The sequence below is a fragment of the Cyprinus carpio genome, chromosome A13 (assembly GCF_018340385.1).
Source record: "Cyprinus carpio isolate SPL01 chromosome A13, ASM1834038v1, whole genome shotgun sequence".
NCBI lineage: Eukaryota > Metazoa > Chordata > Actinopteri > Cypriniformes > Cyprinidae > Cyprinus > Cyprinus carpio.
In genome coordinates, this window is record NC_056584.1 from 15,008,358 (window position 1) to 15,034,592 (window position 26,235).

The following is a 26,235-nucleotide window of genomic DNA, read 5'->3' on the forward strand; positions in this document are numbered from 1 at the left end:
GCTAACAGGAACACACGCAGAGCTGTTATAGACTAAAAGGCGAGCACAGTTCAGGATTGATTTTCTGTGGGTATTTGTGTGTGTTTGTAAGTGCGTGTGTGTTTATTTTAAAGCGGGAACTGGAGTATTTTCCTGACCACAGGAGCGGCCATGTCTCCTGCACAGATGCCCCGCTGTTTATCGGCTCTGCACTGTATGCATAATTTAAATGGAGACCTTAGCCACACAAATTAGAGATGGGGCTCCGTTATCATTCATAATTCTCATCTGATAACCACTAATAACAGCTCTCTCCCTCCTCCGACGATGCTTGCTGCATAATGGACCTAACAGCTTTAACCAAATTACCTCCAATACGCATATGCCACAAGGCTAATAAAGCCAAATAAATGTATCACAGGCCGGGTAGCCCAGTGCCTCCTAATGCATATAAATCCACGCTGGCTGGCTCTCATTACCCTGTGTGTGTAGCGGAGGCTAAATCCTGCCTCTATCATGTCCTACTCCCCCAGTGACCACTAGCTGCCAAGTCAGAGAGGCAAGCTGCCAGTAATCAGCGCACGATTCCCCTCGCTCGTCAGCGTGTGCCGAGCAGCCCGCCGCTGTCGTGGCCTAGTCCGAAAAGCGACACTCTTGGTGGAGATGAGGGAGGTTGTTTTGCATAACAGGTCCACCACCATGCTTCCTGTACAAGAGTAAAACTCACTTCTGATGTACTATAGATAAACTCGAGACCGTGAGACTTGTCTGTAAGAGAACTGCAGTATAAAAAGAGTAGTATTAATAAGTGATATGTCATTTGTCATTTTCAAAATCTGTTGACAACCTTGTCAATGGAAAATAAACATTTTCTGTTTTCATATTTATAGCTGATGCTGCTTGCTGAATGTACTATTTTTTGATGTTTGATGTTTTTGAAAGAACTCACTTCCAAGGCTGCATTTATCTGATTTAAATACATTAAAAACAATAATATGAGAAATGAGATGTGAAATAATATTACAATTTGATGAATAGAAAGTTCAAAAGAACAGCATTTAATTGAAACAATGTAAACAGTTTTTGTTTAATTGTTTTTGTAACAATGTTTAAGCCTTTACTGTCACTCTTGGTCACTTTAATGCTTGATAAATATGATCCACCCACACACACAGTCATTAAAAATAAAAAAATGGAATGACAAGAAAAAAAAGAGAAAGAAAAAAGGAGAGAAAATTATCAATTTACTTTATTTAGTAAGTATTTTGTAAAGTAATTTGATAGATTCAGCATGTTTGTGTGCATTTCATTTGCAATATTTAAACTGTATTATATACATACATTTAATTTGCAATATTTAAACAATTACATAAATATTTGTTTTCAAAAAGTTTGCTGCTAAACTGCTTTTAGATCTCTGTTTCAGTTGTTTCTGTGATGTACTGAAATATAATTACAAGCACTTCATACGTTCCAAAGGCTTTTTATCGACAATTACATGACATTTATGCAAAGAGTCAGTCCTTTGCAGTGTTGGCCCTTCTTTTTCAGGACCTCTGCAATTCGACTGGGCATGCTCTCAATCAACTTCTGGGCCAAATCCTGACTGATAGCAACCCATTCTTTCATAATAACTTCTTGGAGTTTGTCAGAATTAGTGGGTTTTTGTTTGTCCACCCGCCTCTTGAGGGGGGGCTTGACCCACAAGTTCTCAATGGGATTAAGATCTGGGGAGTTTCCAGGCCATGGACCCAAAATTTCAACATTCTGGTCCCCGAGCCACATAGTTATCACTTTTGCCTTATGGCACGGTGCTCCATCGTGCTGGAAAATGCATTGTTCTTTCACCAAACTGTTGTTGGGTTGTTGGAATGAAGTTGCTGTTGGAGGGTGTTTTGGTACCATTCTTTATTCATGGCTGTGTTTTTGGGCAGAATTGTGAGTGAGCCTACTCCCTTGGATGAGAAGCAACCCCACACATGAATGGTGTCAGGATGCTTTACTGTTGGGCATGACACAGGACTGATGGTAGCGCTCACCTTTTGTTCTCCGGACAAGCCTTTTTCCAGATGCCCCAAACAATCGGAAAGGGGCTTCATCGGAGAATATGACTTTGCCCCAGTCCTCAGCAGTCCATTCACTATACTTTCTGCAGAAGATCAATCTGTCCCTGATGTTTTTTTTTGGAGAGAAGTGGCTTCTTTGCTGCCCTTCTTGACACCAGGGCCTTCTTCCAAAAGTCTTCGCCTCACTGTGCGTGCAGATGCGCTCACACCTGCCTGCTGCCATTCCTGAGCAAGCTCTGCACTGGTGGCACTCCCGATCCCGCAGCTGAATCCTCTTTAGGAGACGATCCTGGTGCTTGCTGGATTTTCTTGGGCACCCTGAAGCCTTCTTTACAAGAATTGAACCTCTTTCCTTGAAGGTCTTGATGAACCTATAAATTGTTGATTTAGGTGCAATCTTAGTAGCCACAATATCCTTGCCTGTGAAGCCATTTTTTATGCAACACAATGATGGCTGCACGCGTTTCTTTGCAGGTCACCATGGTTTAACAATGGAAGAACAATGATTTCAAGCATCACCCTCCTTTTAACATGTCAAGTCTGTAATTCTAACCCAATCAGCCTGACATAATGATCTCCAGCCTTGAGCTCGTCAACATTCTCACCTGAGTTAACAAGATGATTACTGAAATGATCTCAGCAGGTCCTTTAATGACAGCAATGAAATGCAGTGGAAAGGTTTTTTTTGGGGATTAAGTTAATTTTCATGGCAAAGAAGGACTATGCAATTCATCTGATCACTCTTCATAACATTCTGGAGTATATGCAAATTGTTTTTTAAAAACTTAAGCAGCAACTTTTTCCAATTTCCAATATTTATGTAATTCTCAAACCCTTTGGACACGCAGCATGTTTGTGTGCATTTCATTTGCAATATTTAAACTGTATTATATACATACTGTATATATTCATTTTTTTGTTGGATAGTATTGATGCAGTAGTCACTCTGCTGATGCAGTTTACTGTGTTTGTATAGACTGAGTACATGTGGACACTGTTTGGTGTAGTGATGCGTGTATGTGTGTGCGTGTGCGTGTGTTTAGAGGAGAACATCTGGACATGACAAGAATGCAGAAGTGAAAATCTCCCACAGCAGACTAAATCACCCCCTTCATTCACTTCTTTATGTCTTCATCAGAGGCTGTGAGAGGCCCCCTGCCCACTCTCTTCCTCCTGTCTTCCTCCTTCTGTCCATCTCTCTGTATCCAGCCTGCTATTGAGCAGATATGTTAGAGATGTCCACGAGTACTTGGAAGTTACAACAATGATCGATTATTAAAATTCATAAATTGCGTCGAAATACACCTCGAAACACTCGTACTGATTGAAAATCATTCATCATTACATGAACATGGAAAAAATGAGACCTCGTTGTTTTTGTGATTTGTTATGGTGCCATTTTGGGATCTGATTGTTAAAGGGGCTCACAACTATAAGACATTTACCTTTTAAATTGTGAAATTCTTCTTAGGAATATCTTAATAGGTATCTGTAATTTCACATGAGGGATGCGTGAGGCAAAACATTTCCCCTGGTGTATTTTGCATCATATTTAAAATTGTTAAACTTTGCAAATTCATCACATTGACCAAGATAAAGCTGCTTAGTTTCGAAGTGACCTCTAAATAAACAGTGCTTCATGCCTCAGGGACAATGGAGATTCTTAGCCTGCAAAGTTCGAATTTCGTTAATATGGTTGTGCCCTAACGGTGACTTTCAGTTCAGGAACATCACTACTAGAATATATATATATGTATATGTATATATAGACACATTGAAACCTCACTAATGTGAAAGTCATACCCCATAGTGTCTTACTCCTCCTCTCTCGTGATGTTTCTCACAAGGTTTTCCTGCCACATGTGTCCACTCCAGACGGCTTCACCTCTCTACACCTGAGGAAAGCAAAGAAAAAAAACAGGTAGTGAAAAACAAAACCGAGAGAGCAGTGTCTGTGAAGTCGTTGAACCGGAACACTTTTTTTCTTTTTTTTTTGTTGTTTCATTGGTGTTCTGTGAATATTTTTTTTTTTTATTTTTAGGTTGGTTTGTTTTTCTTTATAAATACTCTCTCTCTCCTGTGTGTGTATGAGAGAAAGAGAGTACGATGATGTGTCCGTTGGGCTTTTGGCTCTTAAACACACATGCAGTGGTTTTAGTGTGGTGCTGTATTGCTTCGAGCTCATCCCTGACCTGCCAGGCCCTGTCTCAGATTCCCACGTTGGGCGTGTTGAGACCTTGTGTAATGACACAGTAAGCTGCTCAAACCTGTCCCCCCCACCACCTCTCCTCCTCCAATTTTCATCCCTTCTTCCATGCGCTAATCTTTTGCTCCTTGACCGGGTCCAAACTGTCACAGCTTGACAGACCTGTGACCGGAGAGCCAAGTCTCCATTCAGACATATGTGGGCTTAAGTTGAAAAGGGGACATTTTTATATAATCTATAAATCCTCACTCTTTCTTTCAGCTAGCACCTCCTTGTCTCCTGCTTGCCCCCAAATTTGCAGGCAAAAGCATATAGGTCTATTGTTGCATGGCGGCCAGGGGCTGTAAGAGAGACCGCTGGTCATTGGTGGGTTTTGGATTGGCTAACAGGGGCAGGGGAAGGGTGGAGTTTGAAGGGGGTACGGGTGCAGGTGGTTTGTGAGAGGAGACCCGTTGGGGGAGCTGGGACCATCCACTCCCTTGTTTCCCAGGCACCCGGCGTCTCTCTACGGTTACACAAAATGTCTGCCACCACTCCTATCGGTTGCCACCATCAGCGAGGCAAAATAAGGGACACCCCCCACCCCCAAAAAAGGACACAAATAATCAGTGAAGAACTCATAGCTCAACAATACATCATGAGAAAACATGCTCAAGTATGTAAACTTGCAAAAGAGCACATTAATATTGTTATTTTAAATTTTATTATTTTTATCATTATTAATTATTATTAGTCTTTTTGACAGTTCTGCAGCTGTTTCCTGGATTGGATGAATTTTTTATTATTTATTTATTGATTTATTTTATTTATTTTGCTTAAAGTAGGACTACATTATTATGGTAATTTATTTTACCATTTTTATCTTAATAATTTAGCATATTTTTTTTTTTAACTTTTTAAAATGCCAAATTGTATATGACATTTTATTTATTATTAATCTATTTATGATTAATATATATGATAAATTAATAAATAGGGTCTAACATAAGTTATAATCTAATAAAGTCTAAAAATATATAATAATTATGTCTACCAAGCTCTGATAATATATGGAATATTATATTGACAGATTATCCAAATTTTAATAAAACAATAGTGACCAAAAAAAAAAAAGTGACGTGACATACAGCCAAGTATGGTGACCCATACTCAGAATTCGTGCTCTGCATTTAACCCATCCAAAGTGCACACACACAGCAGTGAAAACACACGGAGCAGTGGGCAGCCATTTATGCTGCGGCGCCCAGGGAGCAGATGAGGGTTCGGTGAAAAATACTGTTTAAATAAATACTATAAAGTCATGGGGTCCAGAAACTGTTTGGTTACCCACATTCTTCAATGTATCTTCTTTTATGTTCAAAAGAAGAAAGAAATTATTACAGGTTTGGAACAACTTGTGGGAGTGTAAACGATGAAAAAAGTTTCATTCCCTTTAAGTGAGACAGTCCGCCATGAGCAAATGCTTCTCTGCAAACTGCGCGTTCATCATTAGTTACTGGACAGAGCCACTGATAACTTTCCCATTCAGCTCTACATCTGGAGAGCCTTGTGTTCAAAGGGCAAATGTGAGCTCCAGATGTTTTAAAACACACAGGTTTACTGCATGCTGCTTTAACGGCGCACGTTCTGGAGACCCAGTCGCTATGGAAGCAAAGACGCCAAAAAGCAATCACACACAAATGGGATTCTCTATTCTTATCAAACTGATTTCATTATAAACAGTGCAAAATACTTATTTGTTTATTTAAATATGTGTTGGCTTTTGTAAAATATGGGACAAATTGCATCCAGTATTGATTTGATACGGGACACATCTATTTACCTTTAAATACGTGACGATTCCGTATTTTAAGGGACGGGTGGCAACCCTAACCACTCCCCTGTTGCCAGGGTCTATTATTAGCAAGTGTCAGTCAGTTATCTGAGAGTAGTGCTTTTAGCTGCCATTTAAGTGGCTGACACTCTTTTTTTGCAGCAGATTAAATGAAATTTTAGGCCAGTTTGGCTTGGCTGCGAGCGGACAAAGGAGGCAGCTGTTGTTGGAAATGTAATCTGGCACCACTGGGAAAAGGGTGCCACGGCTGACGCTGCTCACCAACTCTCCCTCAATCTGACGCCTTATTTCCAATAGCGGCAAAAAGTCCCATTCCATCCTCATTAAGCACACAGAGAGCCCTGATTTGAAAAGTTGACATGGTTTCTCTAACCCCATCCCCCACCCCGTCCTCTCAGAGTTGGACATACCGTGAGATACACTCCACACCCTGTTGATGAGTGAAGCTTATTTAAGAAGCATCTTATTTTTTAATTTCCTTCTCAACACTTTCACATACTCATAGTTGCATTCTGTTCTGTCAAGATTCATGCGATTTCCTCAGAATTACGCTTTTATGCCAGAGTAAGAAGCTCCAGACAGGTGAAGGAGCCTTTGTGAATGTGTGTTTGTGTGTGTTCTGTAGGTCAGAGGGGATTTCCTGGTCTGATTTACTGTACCGTGACACTTATAGTGTCACCACACCCTACCCAGCACTGCATATCAAGTGACACGCCAAAGTTTCTTTCGGCCATGTTTGTACTTCTACCTCTTCCCTCCAGAGGTGTGTCCAGACGTTTTTGACTATAGTGGCCCCTGTAGGACTCAGACTCATGCAGGGGTGATTCCCTGATTTAAATTAGCAATCGGTTAATCAAGAAATTTTTCATGTTTATACCTGAAGACTCCAAATAACATGCATTTTTATTTAACTTTTTTTTTTATTCTATATGTTTAAAAAATAACTTAAAACGCTACAAACATAAAAAAACAGTAGTAACTAGTAACTAAATCAGTAACTAGTTTTTATTGAAGAACATACAGAATCAGAATCTTGAATCTTCTGGAACAACAAATTGAATTACATTACAATTAAATGTATCTACACCCACAGTTTCTGAATATTATGTATATTATGTATATTATGGGCAGCCTTTAAGTCAGAAAGGTTGAGAAATGCTGCGCTGCACTGATCAGTGACATTGAGATTTCAGCTAAGCAGACCTACATGCTTTTTCTGGATAACACTGATATGACAAATTAGAGTCTGATCAAAATAAACATAGTGAAATGAATCAGATTTTCTGAGTGTGATTTATTTTCTATAGTTTGCACATTATTTTGGTTCTTTGTATGCTACTTTTTTAAATTCTGGTTTTGTTGTAGGTCGGCCAGTGTTTAGAGTTTTAAGATATGCCTGTCTGGACCTGCCTCTTTAATATGTAATATTTGTTTTTGTATACAAAGTACTGAACCCTATTTTGTGTATATTAAACATATATAAGTGTGTGTGCACAGGGATCTTAGTTTGTTAGAGGCCTCTCTTTGCCCTTTTCCAGCTCCGATGAAACGCGTGAAAAGAGACAGTTGTAAATGAGTGCAGAAAGTAGAGGGGGTCTGAACTGTGAACGGCATCAATTTTAGCCCGCCTGCTTCCTCACGCTACTGCAGGGCAGAGAGTATTGATGTCAGCGGCTGTTTGAAGCCAGTCTGCGCTAAGTGCTCTGTTCTGTGACTGGAATCTGATTGTCTGTTTTTAATGAAATGGATTAGTTCCACTTGTCCACTGTGAAACGAAATCATTTCGGTCCATTCAGATTGGCTTCTAAAAACAGCCTGATACTGTACAGAGCTGTGGTATTTACAAATACAGTCCTAGTTTGCACCGCAGCCTGAATATGCATTATCTGTTTGGCTGGGAGCCACAAAGGGCAGAAACAGCACAGCATGCGCTTTGCTCTACTTACAACGCTTTATATAACTTGTTCTTGTGTTCTGTAATGCAACGTGGGGTCGAGGACCGAACTCAGAAGGGCAAGGTTGGGGTCAAAAATTAGAAGCTGAAACAGGATCATATGCACATAGTGAAGTCTCGCCTACACATACTCGTATAGAGAGAGACCGGTGTCCTTTGCTCATCTCAACTACTGGAAAAACCTTGTAGTTGAAGGCTCAAACGGGTTGAGTCGATTTTCTAGAAATGGTAAACACACTGCATCATAATAAATGTCAGAAACACACACCTCTCTCTTTTCTCAAGGCAGTTTTTTTGGGGAAGTCCAGGCACTTGAGATAAACATCTGAGATATTTTGCATCAACCTGAGCGACCTTACAGAAAGCTCACCCCCCACCCCCCATTCTCTTTGCTTCCTTGTACCCTGATTCACGCCACCCCTATGAGATCTCTGATCTATAGGACCCCGGACACATTTTTGGCAGAGTGTGCAGGTAATGTTCCAGCATGCTTTGAGTTGTGGCTCCTTGCCGTGTTAAAACCTGATTTATTGCTTTTAGTCGTTGAAGAGGGCTTGCAGGTACATCTGCGGTAATTAAAATTTCTTTATCAGTTGTGTAAGCATCCTGGTAGGAACAGGTCACATTTTTGCTTATGAATGGCTAGTTTTCTTGGTGTTCATACATGAAAAGGCCTTCACGCTGAGTTCAGAGCATTTGCTTTGTGTCCAACTCATACCGCTAACTCTGTCTCCGAGCAGAAAAATGGACGGAGATGAAACAAATGGTAATAGGTTTGTTTTTGCAGAGGAGGGCTCGGACTGTGGCCGTACTGGCTGGTTGTTAGAGGCGGAGTGTTTGCAGCCCGAGTGCTGAGCTGTCAGCGGTAACATACGATGGGATGATATGGATTAGAACACTTGTATTGAATTATCTGTGGGACTGGGAGTAAATGTGGGTAGAAGCACTGCCATGAAGAATTAGACTGAGCTGCAAAAGCCACAGCCCTGCATGTATAGCATCCATATTACCACCCCGTTATTGATGGTAAATGTTATACTGTAGTAACGTCTTATGGTAAATGTTGTACTAATGCCTGTCCCCCCAGCCTTCCAACACACTCATACAGTAGGACAAAGGTAAATATTTGCAGCATTTTCTTAGACTGTCATGCAATGTTGTGCTGTAACTAAAAGCAGGAATTCTAGTACCGTCACAATAGCTGCTACTTTTGACAATAGGTAGCATGACATGGCAATTCTAAATCACATTTTATTTATTTGATCAAAACTTTGGAGCCAGTCAAGCTTAAGAAAATAGTCAGACACACTACCTTTTCTTATGTGTAACTTTGGGAAGTCTGATTGATTGGTTAATGCAGATGGTTCATTTAAATGTTAATAAAAAGTTTTGTAGATAAAGTCTGAAAGTTGTAGATAAACTGCAGTGTTTTAGTTGTATTTAGTGTAAATGTATCTTTTTTATTGTAATTGGCATTGTTTTGTGCCAGTATTATATAGTAAGCTGTTTTGGAGGTAGTATCTTTTTTTTTCTTTTTTTTATATATATAATTTTGTAAATTAATTTTAGTTAATATATGTAGCTGTTTAAGGCCTTTGTATATATTTTATATATTTTAAATGGTATATTATTGTATGTTTATTATTCTATTTTTATTTAAATATTTGTTAGTAGCTTCAAGTGTAGCTGACAACTTTTTATTTTATTATTATATATTTTTAAAGAGTTGCTTGACTTTTAAATACTTTGAATTTTGGCTTTTTTACTTTGGATGCTACTTTCAAACTATATTCCCCAGCACTGTTATGTCAGACATATGGAGGAAGTGCTTTGGTGTCACAAATCCTAGAGGTCTCGCTCTCTTTCCTTCATTCTCTCTAGTCTATCGCTCTCTTTCTGCTAATGGCTGTGGCCTGTTAAAGGGGGTGGTAGAAGGGTCAGCCTGAATTTTTATCCCGATGAAGTGCATGGCCACAGAGTGGCTTTGAGTCATGCACTCTGTCCCGCATGAATAAAGCACACACAAATACACTCAGACAAGAGCTTGTCCATTCACCTCTGCCTCGCTGCCTCTCCACGGGCATCTGATTGCCCTTATCAGCATATTGACACTTGGCTCAAATTGTTTTATGACCATGTGGAAGGGGTTTGTTTCCTGGTCTGATGCCCTTATCAGCATATTGTATCATTTTCACCCACGCTCCTCGTCTAAATTTTGTTTTTCTTACGTTTATACATCTCAGTGGCCTTGGCCCTCGGCCCTGATGGACATGTCACCTCTCTAGCACCAACATGTACTGTAAACGACGATACTGAAAATTAGACAAGCAGCAGATTTCAAGCCCAAAGATTGATGTGAAATGAGATAGACAGAGACAATCTTTCTAGCCAGGTCATTCATTTATGCTTTATGAACTGGTCTACCTCACTGCCCTCTGGACACTAGCCATAATTCTATTTAATGGTATAGCTAAATGAAAATTCTTTCACAGTTTACTCTTTTGTGATCTGTATGACTTGCTGTCTTCTGCAGAACACAAAATAAGATACTTTGAATAATGTTTCAACTGTATTAGTCAATGAAAGTCAGTGTGGTTCAGAACAACACTGGACTCCACTGACTTTCACTGTAAAAAAGTGAGAATCCTTCTTTAATATCTTCTTTTGTGTTTTGTATGATATGAGGTTGTGTATTTTTGGTATGATTTTTGGGTAAACTATCCCTTTAACTACTTTATCTTACAGGGAATTCCTCTTTGGCTTCAGATCCGTCACTAATTTATTATAAATTCAGCTGTATTTATGAGAAGCTTTAAATGAACATGTAATTTCCTGGTATACGCTCCAGTATTATGGATCAGGCTGCCAAAACATGCGTCTCCAGGGAGAGAGAGAATGAATGAGAGCAGACCCGGAGTATTTGAGCGATTGAGACGAGGGGCAGCTCTGCAGGCCGCCTGCACTCAACTCTCACCAGCCGGCCATGCGCCAGTCGGGAGGAATGCAACAGCACTGCCTTGGCTGCTCTTAAAACAGTGCTCTGTTTGTGTGTGGCCTCGTATCCCTGCTGCGCTCAATAGATGTGCTCTTGAAGGCATGGATGTCACATGTTCTCCCCAGACCTGGTGGACATGTCACACAGCTTGGGGCAGCAGTCAGGAGGGTGGTGTGATGTATCAGGTCAGCCGGAGTTCTGTAGGGTTTGGTGTCCTCGCACTATTGGAAAAGTTTTGTCAAGTTTTACATCTTCACTCATCCTCCTCCAACACACACATCTCTGGTAGTAGTCGGTGTGGTTTCTACGTCAAATTTGAGGCATGTATGTTATGGCTACACAGAGAGGTTTTGGAGTGAATCGGGGGCTTGCTGGAGAGTGAGTCACAGAGTTCCTTTGGGAATGAGATAGGGAGTGTTTGTTGGCTTTGACATGGTTTGTGTGTTTAGATATGTTTGGCCTTGGCTGACATTACCTTTAGTTCTTGCCCTGGCAGATCCAGCCCGTTCGTCCTGCCCGCCCCCTCCCCCTCCCCCTCCTCCAGGCCATACCAGAAAGCAGAGAAAGGCAGGAGCAACAAAGAAACCCAGATAGCGAATGTTGAGGGGATTCTGGGAGTGGAGCATGGGGAGCGCAAAGACAAAAACAGGACAGGAGAGACATGAGAACAGGAATTCCACTGAAACCTGAAATGGCTTCAACGAAAAAAGCCAAGGTTATTTATGTGATCGCACTCGAGGCTATTTTCCAGAAGGGTGGCATCCTGCTGAGCCTGTTTAGCAGTGATAGGCCACATGCTATTAGCATCTGAGACCTACCGGTATGTGAGGCCGGGTGAATTTATGTGAATAGCAATTTAATCTTCTGGTTTTAATGGGATATAAAATCCCTTCCCGGACAACTGTCCTCTAATAGGTCTTAAAAGTTGTTTGTTGGTGTTGAGATGGGGGTAATTAGTAGACCCATATCTTTGGGAGAGGGCGTCGGTGGTCGGGCCCTGGCTCTTCCTGCGTGGCCAGCCGATCTTTTGGGCCTGGCTAAAAGGCGCTGGCCACTCCTCGAAGGGAAGCATTTGGAGGGCTTGTGACCGCTGCGCTCAAGGGGGTGGAAGGGGAAATGAATGGCAGAGCACTTAGAGTATCTCTGATGGGAACATTAGCCACATTAGACTGCTCTCAAAATGCCCTAATGGAGCACTCACACTCAAGCACGCACACACCACTAAAAAAAGGATTGCAAATAGTTTTCTGGAACTTTTTAATGTGTGATTTATATATTTCTGTAATTTGCAAGCTGACCTCTCCCTTGCCTCTTAAGTAAGATAAAAAACTAAACCAGGACGGCCGGTAATTTCTCTGGACGAGATTGATGATAAGAGACAGCGGTAAAGCGAAGGGATCTTCAACACCTCACAATCTCCTTACATGCCCTGTCTTTAAATCAACTCCTGTGCAAAGACCCGGTACTTACTCTTGTCCGTAGCTTCTTCTTTATCATCCCCGTTTTGCTCCACCATGTGAGGAGCTACTGTGGGCTTCCTTTAAAGGTGGTGTATATATGTGTTTTGGGGGTGTTTGTTTGGCGCTAGTGGGCGGGGCCTTGGTGTTTGTGTAAATGTCAGGGGCTGTGTCGTTATTGACTGCTCTGTAACGGTTGTGTGCCTCTGTGTTCTCCTACAAAACTAGCCCCAGGCGGCCTGCTGCTGCAATACAGCCTTTCTTCTGACGTTCATCAAACTGCTGCCTCTTTTCTCTCCCCCTCTCCCGCTTTCTCCCTCCCAACCCCTGCTAGCCTCTCGCTTTCTTTCCCACTCTTTGGATATGTTCTTTTTAGGGCAGTGCCCAGTTGATGTGCGCTTGTCCACCCTGAATAATTTAGAGAAATTTTTGTCCTCTTGTCAGACACAGGCCTGAGCCGTGAGGCAGAGTGAGTGATCTATCTGTTTTGGACCTTCTCTCATCGCTGTTCATTTTTCACCAGCCTCACCAATGTAGTCTGCTCACTGTGTTCTAACAAAGTCTCTTATGTTTTTTTTTTCTTTTCTTTTAGTTACATTGTTTTTTTTTTTGTATTTCTTGTTATTGTGTATACAAGGAAATGCAGTGTAAATTTAATGAAATATTTGTGTGTGCATTGGTCCTGACATACATAAATACAACAATTTTAATATAAAAAAAGACTTTAAAAAAAACCAAAATATTGTTTTGTATTTTCTCATTTATTCATTGATTTATTTTGACAGACAAAAAAGTTTTTTTTATCCCTATTATATATATATATATATATATATATATATATATATATATATATATATATATATATATATATATATATATATAATTTTATGATTATGGATGTGATTTACTTTTTTAATGTGTCTTGCAGTGGTTTCCAGTGTACGCTGCATTTCCTCCGCTATTGATTTGACTATTAGCTTCTGTTAGCATATCAGGCTAGCTCCAGTCATATATCAGGGGTTTTACCCATGTGTTACTCATAAAACACACACACAGGATCCTCACACCTCTCTCTGCATGTCTGTCAGCTCTTGTAGTGCAAGGGTCAGTGGCTCCAGGAGGCAGTAAGAGGCAGTTATGTGAATAAACTTTTTTATGGCTCTCTCACCCCCCTTACTGCCATCAGAATCATTGAGAGGATTTTACTGTTAACGGGGCAGCAGTTGCAGTATATATATGTGTTAAAAATGTCCTTTTATTGATTGTTGCTCTTGGTTGAATATATTGAAGATGGTTTTCTAATACAGAGAGAAAAAGAGAGAGAGAGAAAATGCTGAGAGATGAAGTGGTGAAACTGGCTGAAGCCTACACAGTGTTTTCCAGTGTTTTTAATGATCATGTTTACGTGTGCACAAAATTTTACATTATGATTTTTTGACATATTCTGGTTGTATTCTGTAAACATATATTTACAGCTATTGAACATTTACATATTCCTGTTGCAATTAATATTTAATGTTTTTTAAATTAGTTTTAGCACAGTAATTAATTCCCACTCATGTCCTTAACACGAAGACAGAAATTTCCAACAAATGTCGCTCTTGAGACGAAAAATTTCTATTCTAATATTCTCAATATTCTAATTTAGTTCAGAATCAGACTCAAAGTCCCATTTGCTTCACTTCATTTTCTCTTACTTGCTTTTTCTCTCTTCATCTTTTCTTGTTATTTTGAGAGCTCTGGGCATCTGTGAGACAGAAAGCGGCCTCTTGGTGAGGCGAGGTTTGTGTTAGATTGTGTATGTGTGTGTTTATGAGACAGGGTCAGTCTTGCTGAGGTTTCTTCTCCTGAGACCACAGACCAAAAAGGGCTCTGACTTACAGGTTTAACTTTTCCTTTTGTTCTTTTCTCTCACTTTCTCTCTTATCAACTCCCCCCTCCACCCTGCTCCTTTCTGAACCCATGAGGTTGAGTCAGTGCAGACCTGCAGCCAGATAGTGGAGGATTTTTTTTTGTTATTTTTTTTTTCCAGAATTAGTCTGGGCTGGAAAAAACAAACACCTGAACCTGAATGAATAAGAGCAAAAGAGAGAGATACCAGAGACGATATAAGGGGGAGGAGCTGGACCACTTGTAGGAAAATGTATAAGAATAATTGTATTGTTTAATGTGGCAGATGTAGGAATGAAAGTCCTTGCTTTCATTGGGCCAGTCGGCTTTTTTTCAAAAATCAACTCTAGAGTTCACATGCAAATTATCTGAACCAGGGCTTTAACAGTATCATATTTTCACTACACAGATTACTGTGGCCAAAAGAATTCATGATAACATTGTAATTTCATTATCTAGACGGGCTGTTGCATGTTTTTAGTAAGCCACTCGCAAGTGAAAATTTCAAGTAAAATGATAAACAGACCTAGAAGTTTATTTCATTTATTTTTTTCAGTGTATGATTTATGAACACACACTGGCACAAAGTTAGTGGATATTGTGTGTATAATGGCAGCTTCGGGCAGCAAACGAGGTGCCAACACGGCTAGCTTGGATGACCCGAGAGGTACTCATGGGGGGAATCACTCTCAGCTGAAATGTTCAAACAATCACTTGAATCCATGAAAAAATTACATTTGTATTAAGATTGGAAGTGCCATTAGTGGTCTACAATCAGACAAATATGGTGTTAAAAAAGAGTTGACTTCGGCTGATGCCACAATACAGCAATCGCTTAGTTCAGAAAAAGGAGCAACTAAGAGCTGTTGAGGACTCGGCGATGGCTGCGAGTGATACTCGCGTGCGCCTTGAAACTACCATGGCCAAACTTCAAACTTAGGTCAACTCAATATCTTTAAAGTGCAAGGATCTCGAAAGCAGATCAAGCAGATCACTGTTTCGGACTTTCCCCGCAAGCTGTTTAACTTGGGAAGAGAAGCTGCTGCTCAATCAAGCTCATAGGTCACTCCAGCCAAAGCCCAAACCCGGGTTAGCCACCAAGGCCCTTCATTATTAGGGTCCACTTCTACCATATTCAAGAACAGATTTTCCAAACGGCACACCAAAATGGAAGGCTGACCTACAAGGGAAAACCTGTCTTTGTCCTCCCTGATCTTACAGCTAACTAGGCCAAGAAAAAGCAGCTTTTGGTGATGTGTGCAAAAATCTACAGAATGTTCAAGAAACTCGATTCGTCTTTCATCATCCTGCCATCAATTTTTTTTCACTCGTAAAAAATAGCTGTTTTTTTTGCACCATGCGTTGGTCTGTAGTCTGTCTATAGTTTGATTTGAAACTGATTTGACTTGATTCTAACCATTTTGCCCATTCATGGCATTTTTGGCTTCATGGCATGGTCTTGCATACACCTGGTTGAGGGAGGTGTTGGAGTGGGTGGGGGTTACAGGTTTGTTTGTTTTTCAGAATATTTTTTTATTTTATCCTTTTTTCTCTCTCCTTTTCCTACTGTTGTGGCTATATATTATGCATTGCACAATCCATACTTTTTGTTCATTTTCAACATGTCTGTATATATATGTGAAAGGACTTGGCCATCCTTCTAAGCTTAACAAAGTGATAACTCAAGGCTTACAAGCTAAAATTGTCTTTTTGCAGGAAACCCATTCTCAATGTCTCTGACCACACTAAATTACACAGAAGATGGGACTCATAATATTTTTACTCCTTATTTCCTAGTATAGAAAAAGGGGAGTTGCTATCCTTATTGATAAAGATATTTCTTTTAATCTCTCAGATGAGCTGGCTTACCGTAATGGTAGATACATCATATTATCTGGGCTACTGTTAAACACCCTTGCGGTATTGAATAATATCTATCAAAAAAATATTAAACTGATTATGATTTTGTTTGAATAGTATTTATGTAATTTTTATTATTTTCAGTTTCAACTGAATATTTATTTGTGTTATTAGTTTTTATTCTTTTTTTATTATTTTGTGTGAATATAGCTAGACAGATTTTATTCCTCATTTGAAATGTTTAAACATAATCCATTAGAGCAAATAAAGAATTATACTTGCATGCCTGCTAACATAAAAATAGCGGCTTGTTAGAGTGATTTGTTTTATGTATGTGTGTCTTTCCGAGGGCATGAGTCCAGTACCTGTTGTTTGCTGAGCTTTATGATGGTACTATAAGGCTGATGAGTGATCTTCTGTGGCCGACAGCTGCTGCTGCTGACTGCCCTGGTCTGCATGTCCCTGCACATCCCTGTTCTCTTGTGTATATATGTGTATGTGGGTTTGTGTGAAGGTGACCGCTGACCTATTGCGTGTGAAGGAACAGGAAAAATTACTACTCCGAATTTATTTGAACACCTTCCATCACAAGTGTCAGCATTTGTGTGCTTGTTTGTTTATCTGAGCATAGGGATTAAAAGGGGATAAATGCAGACTAAATGCAGAATAAGAGCTTAAAAAAAACCCACTGGAAGCCCCTCTTGTGTACTATACTTCATATACACTATAACACAGTGACAGAGCCGAAGGTAGCTGAATAATTAATGAAGTACAAGCGAACAGACTTCCAGCTGTTCAGCCACCGTAGGACACGCTATTCATGAATGTTTGAATGTCCTATAAGAAAATATATTCAAATTGAAAAAGCACAAAAAAGCCTTAATGGAAATATGAATTGCCCAAGTTGAATACGATGGGGGACAGAAAGGGCGACGAAAAAACGCTGAGCGAAGTGCAATTATGTGAAAGCAAATGTTATGGAGCCTCAGAACTGGCTTTGGTCCTCTAATTAAAATGGCTGAAAATGTTTTGACAGTGTCTGAAGCCATGCCCCGGGCCCCAGCTCTGCGCAGCTCCAATTTCTCTTCCTTACAGATGCAGCGATACATTTATGCAGAGCGTGCTGTGAATATCTCACTCACCCCCTCCCTTCCTTCCCTCTATTTCATTCCCTCGTTCTCTCTGGCTCTGAGAGAGACAATGAAGAAAAGAGGTCTCCATGATCTGTGCTTCAGAGGCTGCAGCCGAAGCCCTGACCGTGTGCTGGTTTCTGCATTGTTATAGGAATGATCTGTGTGTTTGAGCAACACTGATGTCGTTTTGGTGTTTGTGCGGGTTAAATGAGTGCTAAGGTTTAATTAGTACTCAGCCATATTGAAAAGTATATTTCAAAAAAAGGCATTTTTGTAAATCTTCTGGAATACTTCAGACCGAATCTGAGATCTAATTCCAATAATAATGACTTTTTTTCAGTAGTAATGATTTTGGGCACAAAGCCCTGTGTTCCTTCACAGGAATAAATTAATTCTGGGTGTAATTAATTGATGCATTTGGAGCAGTGTAGTAGTTTGCACAGTGATTAATTAGGCTATTCATGACAATGAATGTCACTCTTTCTTTACCATCCTCTACAGTCTTCTCATTCTTTCTAGGGTTCCATATATGTGTGCGTTCATCTGGATGCTGGTATTGCTCTCAGCATTTTTTCCCCTTCATTTAAAAAAAAGGAAAAGAGCAAAGCACACAACCCTTCTATGCTGTAATTTGTGCTCTCTATAATTTTGACATTTTGGTTTTGGGTTAAGAGTAGTCTACAGTTGCCACCAACAGCAGTGAGGTTCTCTCCTCACAAGAGAGAGAGAGAGAGAGAGAGGATGTGCACACGGTTTTACGCTCTGACGGTTATATAAAGGTTTGGCCATTTAATTACAATCATAAACACAGTTTAAGAGGCTCATACTGTATTATTGAAATTATGTTTATGTGGTTATGTGGGAATTCATTTTTAAACAATCCATTCCAGTGTCGCAGGAACGACAGTTACAATAATCTGAGTGACGGAACAACGTTTTTGTTCATTGTTCACGGGTGTCTCCTCCAAGAGTACTCCATCTATCCCTCTGGGGCTTCTGCTCTCCAGGCATGTTCCCCAGTGGTAAAGCGGATCCCCAGTACCGTTCCTGGGCTGCTTCTACATGAAGTTATCATTAGGATGCACACACTCCCTACATTCACATACATGAGCAGAGGATGTTTGACTGCTGGTTAAAGAAAAGGTTTCACTAGAATTGTTCTGCCTTCATATATAGTATTTAGACACTTTTTTGGACACTTAAGTCTGGTGTATGAATGCCATTGTATTAGAACAATATTTTTTGGAAATATCTGCAATTTTTAGAACATTATCATTGTTTTATGTTAATTTATTTTTTAAATGGTCTCTAAATGATTTGTAGAGGATGTACTAAGTTCACGCAGGTGTCCTGTTTAGAAAAATAGAAAGTGTCTACACAATTTTACTGTTCAATAGCTTGGGCAATAACAAGATTTTTAAATCTTTTTAAAAGAAGTCGTCTCTTATGCTAACCAAGGCTCCATTTATTTGATCAAAAAAATAAATAAAAAAATAAAAATACAATAGAAACAGTAATACTGTGAAATGGTATTAAAATTCTCTATTTTAATATATTTTAAAATTTGATTAATTCCCGAGATGGCAAAGCTGAATTTTCCGCATTCTAATTTGATGATTTGGTGCAAAAAAAAACAACATTTATTATTATTGTTGCAAACAGTTGGTTAATATTTTTGTGGAATATTTGGTTATACTTTATTTCGGTAATCCACTTCAGACATTCTACTAACTGTAAGTAACTTTGCAATTACATGACAACTAACTCTCATTAGAGGATTTGTAGACTGTTAGGTTAGGGTTAGTAGAAGAAGTTGCCGTACTTGAAAAAGTGACTTATAGGCAGTAGAATGTCTGTTGAGTGACCATCAAAATAAAGTGTTAATAGATATTAAGCAGACAGTCTGCTAATACTATGACTACTAGTAGACATGTAGTTGCAAAGTTGTTTATAGGTAGCAGAATGTCTAAAGTAGACTATCAAGTGTTACCACATATTTTTTAAAGGATTCATATATATATATATATATATATATGTATGTTATATAGTATATTTGATTTTTGTGTATGACCTGCCACCAGTGCCAAAGGGTGCAGAGAAGCACAATGTGGATCACAGCAGGGACTCTGGAACTCTCTAGCAAACAAGTCAAACCAACTACGACATGCTCACGTGTGTCTCACATGTGCAAATATACATTTACACACATATAAAGTCCTGATTGGCCTCCTCGCCAAAACAATGATGCTTTTATATCCTAGTTCTTTATAAGCACTCGGGGGTAATTGTGTTTTGTCTTCATTCTTGTGTGGCAGATTGTACAGCAGCACCTAATGACACACCAAGAGTATTGTGAAATTAGCCTCATTGTTGCTCTTAAATACTGTAAACAACTTCTCGTATTCAGCAATAGCAGAATGCGTGCACACGTTACACTCGGGACTGATCAGCCAGGTTTGATTTGACTGGATTGAGAGGGAAACATATGCCACTCTCTGTGGTTATCATTAGCTGGGCAGACCCTGTTTATCAGTGTGTATTTCTGATTGGAGGGGACACATCTCTCCTCACTGTAATGATGATAAGGAGAGGGGAGTCAGGTGTGTGGAAATCCTCTCCCGCTCTTAATTGTGCTTGCTGTCCGGCAGGCAGGCAGATGGGAGACATGGTGTACATTGGAGTTGATTTTTTATATTTTCTGTTATTAGTGAAAAGTTTCGTTGTTTTGGAACTTGAAATGTGACCCAGTTGCTCATCCTCTTGCTGAGGTGAAAGTAAAAAAAGGCTTCTTATCAGGGTTTGGGATGGCTAAGGTTAATAAATGTGAAAGTCAGATTTTTGTCGGCCTGTCCAGGTTAATTACTGACATGCTTCTGCCCCGGAGTACCAGCTCTTGTTATCACATTATCTCTTTTAAGTCAGTCTTTTTTCCCTTTTTTTCCCTCACTCTGTCTGTTTGGAAAGCGCAGTTAATTGGCGCATTACATCTCATTGTTTAGATATTAGTGTGCATTCTTTTGCCGAGGCGGTGCATAATGTTTAGGTTTAGAAGACACACAGTGTGAGAAGTGTCTCAGAGTCTTTTGTGGGATTTTTATGGTTCTTCCTCTGTCCAGCTTTGTCATTGAGCAAGTGTTGGTCAAACAGGCCTTTGTTTGTGGCCAGTCATTCGGCACTCCACAAAGAGTCTGGAACCGGACAAAGAGCTGAGTGTGTGAGAGCGGTGCTGGACCGACCCAGCCAGACTGCTTGGAGGAATACTGATACAAGCCAGAGACACACATGACCTAATCACTGACACACGTGTTAAACACAGACACCCATTAGATGTCTTGTTCTGGTGAGAATTAGCTAATATTTTACTACTTATTCTTCTTATTTTATATCTAATCAAATCAAAAGACAAAAATTTTGTCAAAAAAACACTTTTTAATATATGTGTAGTCAGCATGAAATAAGGTTCTTATGTCCTGCAGCATGTTCATGCTATACTCCTTATAAAAGTATTTTAAATAGCATTTTGCTATTGTTTATTATTTATAAGTGTGTGTGTGTGTAAATGAGAAAAAAATGTATGAGTAGTTAGATTAGTACAACAGTTTTTAAAAAGTGCATGCATTTTACTTGAAATATTTGTCTTTTAAAAATTTATTTGTCACACTGCAGGACAATTCATAATGAATAAGCAAAAGCAAAAAGTTATTTAAAAATTGCAAATAATTTAAATTAATGTTGACCAGTTGCAGAATCTTGATATATACTACTAATCAAAAGTGGGATTATTATTATTTATTTTTTTTTTTTAAAAACACTGAAGACTAGAGTAATGGCTGCTGAAAATTAAGCTTTGCCATCACAAGAATAAATGACATAATAATAAAATATATTAACATAGAAAACAGTTGTTTTAAATTGTAATAATATTTCACAATATTACCCATTTTACTCTATTTCTGATGAAATAAATACAGCCTTGGTAAGCACCTTTATAAAAAATGACCCCAAAACCTATGAATGGTAATGTGCACTTTATCATGCACATTTATAGATTTTTTTTTTTTTTTTTTTTTTTTTACCCAAAATCTAGATTAAAAAAGTTTGACATTGACTGATTATTTAATGTATTTTATTTGTAAGTGTTAACAGGATTCATATGCATTGTTCTTAATTTACTTTATGAAAATGTAATGCTTAAATTGTAATGTCATAATTTTGAGACTTGAGCAGGTGCAGAGGTGAAGGGACACCTCAAACACAAATATATGTAGAGGCTCTTGAAAGCATAAGCCGCTGATAAAATTCAAAAATGATATTACATGGCACTGTCCTTTCTCACCCTGCATTCGGTAATCCTGTTACTACATTGTTGCATTACTTCAATTACCATTATCTCTGAGAGCTGTTGAATCTTAACATAATCGTCAAGGACAAAACAAAAGGAGCCGCAGTCTCAGCTAGTGACAGCAGTGAAGCTGTCGAGATGGAAGGCTGAGAGTACAGCTCGCTGTCCAAATGACCTGCGTCTTTGCATGTAGGAGGTTTTGAATCGCTGTATGCAAGTGCTTTCGTATCCGGTACTTTTGTTTGCCACGGACGCCGTTTGTGTGCGTGTGTGAGTGAGGGGGGTGGATTTTTTAGTGGTGGGAGGAAGAACAATGGATGAATCTGCATGTCGGGGATATTGGGCTGCCCGAGCTGTTTTAATCTGGCATTCATCTTAGTCTGCCAGCGCCATCGATCCAGACGGCACACATAGAAATGCACCCTGCTCTCTTAACAAAGCCAACATGAGACATTACTTCAAATATACACTCTCTCCATCTATATGTGTCAGTCATCCATGTGTGTCAGTCAAGATAAATCCATTCGTTTCATGCACTTAGCTGTATTTAAGTGTATTTTAATGAAATTGGTATGACAGTAAAACAATTTTTCATTTGTAAATGCACTTGTGTAACTAACACAACAAGTACCAACAAACAGGTTATGTATGTGTGTTTGAGTGCAGTTTTACAATAAAATACAGCTGACCTGTCCCCTAGGTGGATTTTATATGTTTTCCACCTCAGACGAGCTGTCTGAATTTTGCACGAGTCATAACTTGACACTTTTTTTTTTTTTTGCACTGTAAAGCTATCTGTTTGGTGTGCTAAAGTTTTCCTGCACAAGATGCAGCACTCAGCAAGGGGGAATTTGGTGGATGGGGGGGGGGTTCACAACATATTTCCTTCCTCCATGTCTCCGGTTTCACCATGGGCACCAGTCACTCTCTGCCAAGCCATCACCGCTCTGTAATACAGCCTTACTTTTTGTCAAGATCATTCAGTGTGGCTTTATCTAGCTGCAGTTTAATGTGTTTGTGTGTGTGTGTGTGTGTGTGTGTGTGAGTGTGTGTGGTGATTTAGCTGGATTAGTCGGTCCTGTGAGGATGTGGTTGGCAGAGTGATTGGGGGGAGTGGGGGGTGCTGTGAGGGGTGTTCTTGTTTTCTCGTGGCTCTGTGCTGTAACATTGCTCTGACATTTCCCTGTGTAAAAACTGCCAGCAATGCACTGAGCGCTCGCATCCGTCTGTAAGTAGCCGTGCTGCTGCCAGCTCCTGCAGACCAGTCCAACAACTGTCACCGGCAGTCTCTGCCTCAAACGTCGTGGGTTGCCAGCTTGTCCGGACTGACCCGCTTTCACTGCAAATTGGAGAGCTTTCTAATTAACTGAGGAATCTGTGAAAATTAGAGCAAGGCCGCTTTCCGAAATTCTCTATTAAATGTTCTAAGTGTCAAGGCACAGATTATCATTACATTTAGCAAACTTGTACACTCAGCGGTGGCCGAGAGACTCGAGCCAAGCAGCTGTGAACCCAGTCTGCTTTTACTGCCCATCCGTCTCAAATGCTCAGCTCTCAACTTCTCCTCTCAAAAAGACAGTCAATGACACAAAGAATACTCTTTCAACTCTCTTGAGAAAATTAAAATTAGACCGAAAGGAGGGGGAGGCTGATTTCTTTGGCAGGCTGCTGCTTTTAATTCCACCCAGTAAAATCTTCAGAGTCTAATAGCAGATTATTGGAGCACCTGTCGGTGGCTGGCTGACTCCTGTCATCGGAACAGATTGTGACAGTTTTGTCAGAAGAAGAACCTGGCTGTGAGCGTGCCAAGCACGATGCCCACATGGCACATGCCGGTGCTTGCTAGAGGCGCGCCAGTCAATAATATCGCCGCCTGCGTGAAGCTATCAATTATTGTTGCAATTATTTGTCTAATTATTCTGAATGTCATGTGAAAAAGATATCCACTGAGTATTGCCATGTGTAATGAAATGAAGCGGGCCCTTGTTAAACGTGGAGATGCGGTAACCTGTCCTGCAGAGATCCCTGTGGCTGGTGAGGAGACGGCAGACCCTCAAAGTCTATTTAAAGAACTGAACCTTTTGAAGACCCTATATTGAAAGGGAATTGGGATGTGTTCGACATGAGGCAAATTAAAACTCTTCGTCAACCTCGACAACAACAGATAGCCATTACGGTTGTAGCTGTGTGACAGGAGTGAAAAATACCCTTTGCATGATAATACAAAAATGTATACTAGTTTAAACCTTCTGCAGGTGGCAGCAATTAAATGTAATTTCTGCAGATTGTAATGATCCATAATTTAGCTGGCCTTTGCATCAACCCCCCTGATATAAAGTAGTGCGCAGTCTTGATTTGGTGCAGGGATTTCAGCTGTTGGTCATGAGTTAGATTGTCAGAAGGTGCTCGTGGGTGGCAGGGCCATAGAGCATCAATGTGCTGTTATTTTTCTCTCTGTACACAACAACCATCACCACCCTCACTGCCCATCTCTCTCAGCTGAAAGCTGGCGTGTGATATCCTCACCATTGCGCTCTTGACCTTGGATTATTTATTTTATTATTTATTTTATTTTTTATTTATTTAGATGTCTGTTAGATTTGTCTGTCAAATCTGAATGGCTTTGTCTTTGATATATACCAGGGGTATGTGCAGGTTTTGTGGTTATTTGAAAAGATTTTGATTTTTGTCTTTTAAACATGTATGTTTTGTTACCTATAATTAATAAATATATATCTCTTCTGAATTTATTTAAAAAAATATTTCTCAAAAAAAAGTTTCTCTTATATTTTCCCTTTCAGTTCTCAGTGAAAGACAAACAAGTTCCATTGTCTTATTAAAAAGATAGGAAGCTCCTCAGTGAGTGACCTCAAATGATAATAATGCTAAATGATGACCAATATAATTTGAGTAAAAGAGAAAACATTTATGGTTTGATGTCACTGATAGGGCTTAAAATGATTAAAAAATGTTTTTTTTTTAAGTTTGGGAAACACCGGTATATGTCATATTATTTTGAGCTTTACTCCTGTTATTCCTAACAGTCATTCCTAAACACTATCATTTATTTGTTGTCCATATTTCTCATGTAGAGTGGGTATGTGTTTTCATTTACCATGTTTAAGAAGTGCCAAGGCAGAGACAAAATGATGACAGCACAAAAGGGTACAGCGATGTCCGGAGGTGGCTGTCTGCCCGCCACAGAGCCTTACAGAACCACCCCCATTTGTGTGCATTAACAGGATTATCTGAGAAAACCCACAGTGGCTCTAGCCAGCCTTTCCTCCTCTGAGCAGCAGAAAGGCCTTGCCTCGTTACATGCTTTACTGGCTATTGAAGACTTCAGAGAAAGCCCCTCTGAGGAAAACAAACGAGATGAAAGAGTGCACACTGCCTGTTCGGCTCCGTTCAGCACCTCTTTCAGCCTTTCTTCCCGCCATCTCTCCATTTTTTGCTTTTTTTCCATCTACCCTCTTTCTCTCGGGATGGTTGTAAACAGTACATGATAGCAGTTTAGAGACCTCTGGCCTGTGGGGGGAGTTAAATCCATCTCCCCTGTCCATTTTCGCTGTTTGTTGTTGTGGTTCCTGTGTGGATGATGGCTCTGTTCCTGACTGCTTGACCTTGCATTTTTAGGAGCGTAGGTAAAAAACTGTACCTTGCATGTAACATCCCTTTTAGTGCTGGTAATTTTCAAAGTTCAAACCGCTACCTCATGAAAATATCCATTTCATTACCTCATGAAAATATCCATTTCATTGCCATTTGTGAGTTAATCGTGTGTTTTTTAACTATAGGCAACCTGAACCTGCTGCTTGTTTACCTGTTGATGGTGCAAATGGTATTTGCAGCATTTTGTAATATATATATTATTTAGGAATTTATTAATTGCAGTTATCAAAAATGTTTCTGTAGCTTTTGACAGTTTTCCATCTAGACTAAATAAAACATTTAGACTTGAGCATATTTATGAGAGAGGTGTATTTTTTTTTTCTCCAGTATGTTTTGTAGTAATGAAGATGTTTTTCCTTTTTTATTAATATTTTTAACCATTTTCATAATACTTAATATATGTTGTGTACATGTGTGGTACAAGTGTTGAAAGAGTTGTTACAGCATCTGTTAGTTTGCTACCAGGGACCAGACAATTGGCGTCTGCTAGTTTTTAAAGATAATAAAGATATTATAATATAATGTATCAGTTCCTCCAAAATGCAGAGATAGAAATAAATAAATGAATAAATGGGTACCATTGCATTCAGCATTTAATGATGAAAGGCTCTTGTTTCCAGCCTACTTCATTATTTAATCTCATAAATGAGGTGATGGAGGAGTCACAAACATTAAATGAGATTACAAATGCAATGGCAGGAAAATCACTGGTCATTGTAAAAGTGCCATTGACAATGAAACATTCCTTTGCTGTTACAATTATCTACATACTTTACTATTTCACTTATAAGGGAGTAGATGGTCTCTCATTTTGCTTTTTTTCTCCCTATTCTATTGGTAGAATCCT

General features: G+C 39.5%; 1 protein-coding gene across 2 annotated transcripts in view; it reads left to right on the forward strand.

The window, feature by feature from the left end:
• LOC109078940 (B-cell lymphoma/leukemia 11A-like) overlaps positions 1 to 26,235 on the forward strand; it is a 57,958-nt gene that overhangs the window by 26,055 nt on the left and 5,668 nt on the right. The gene's annotated exons all lie outside the window — the stretch shown is intronic.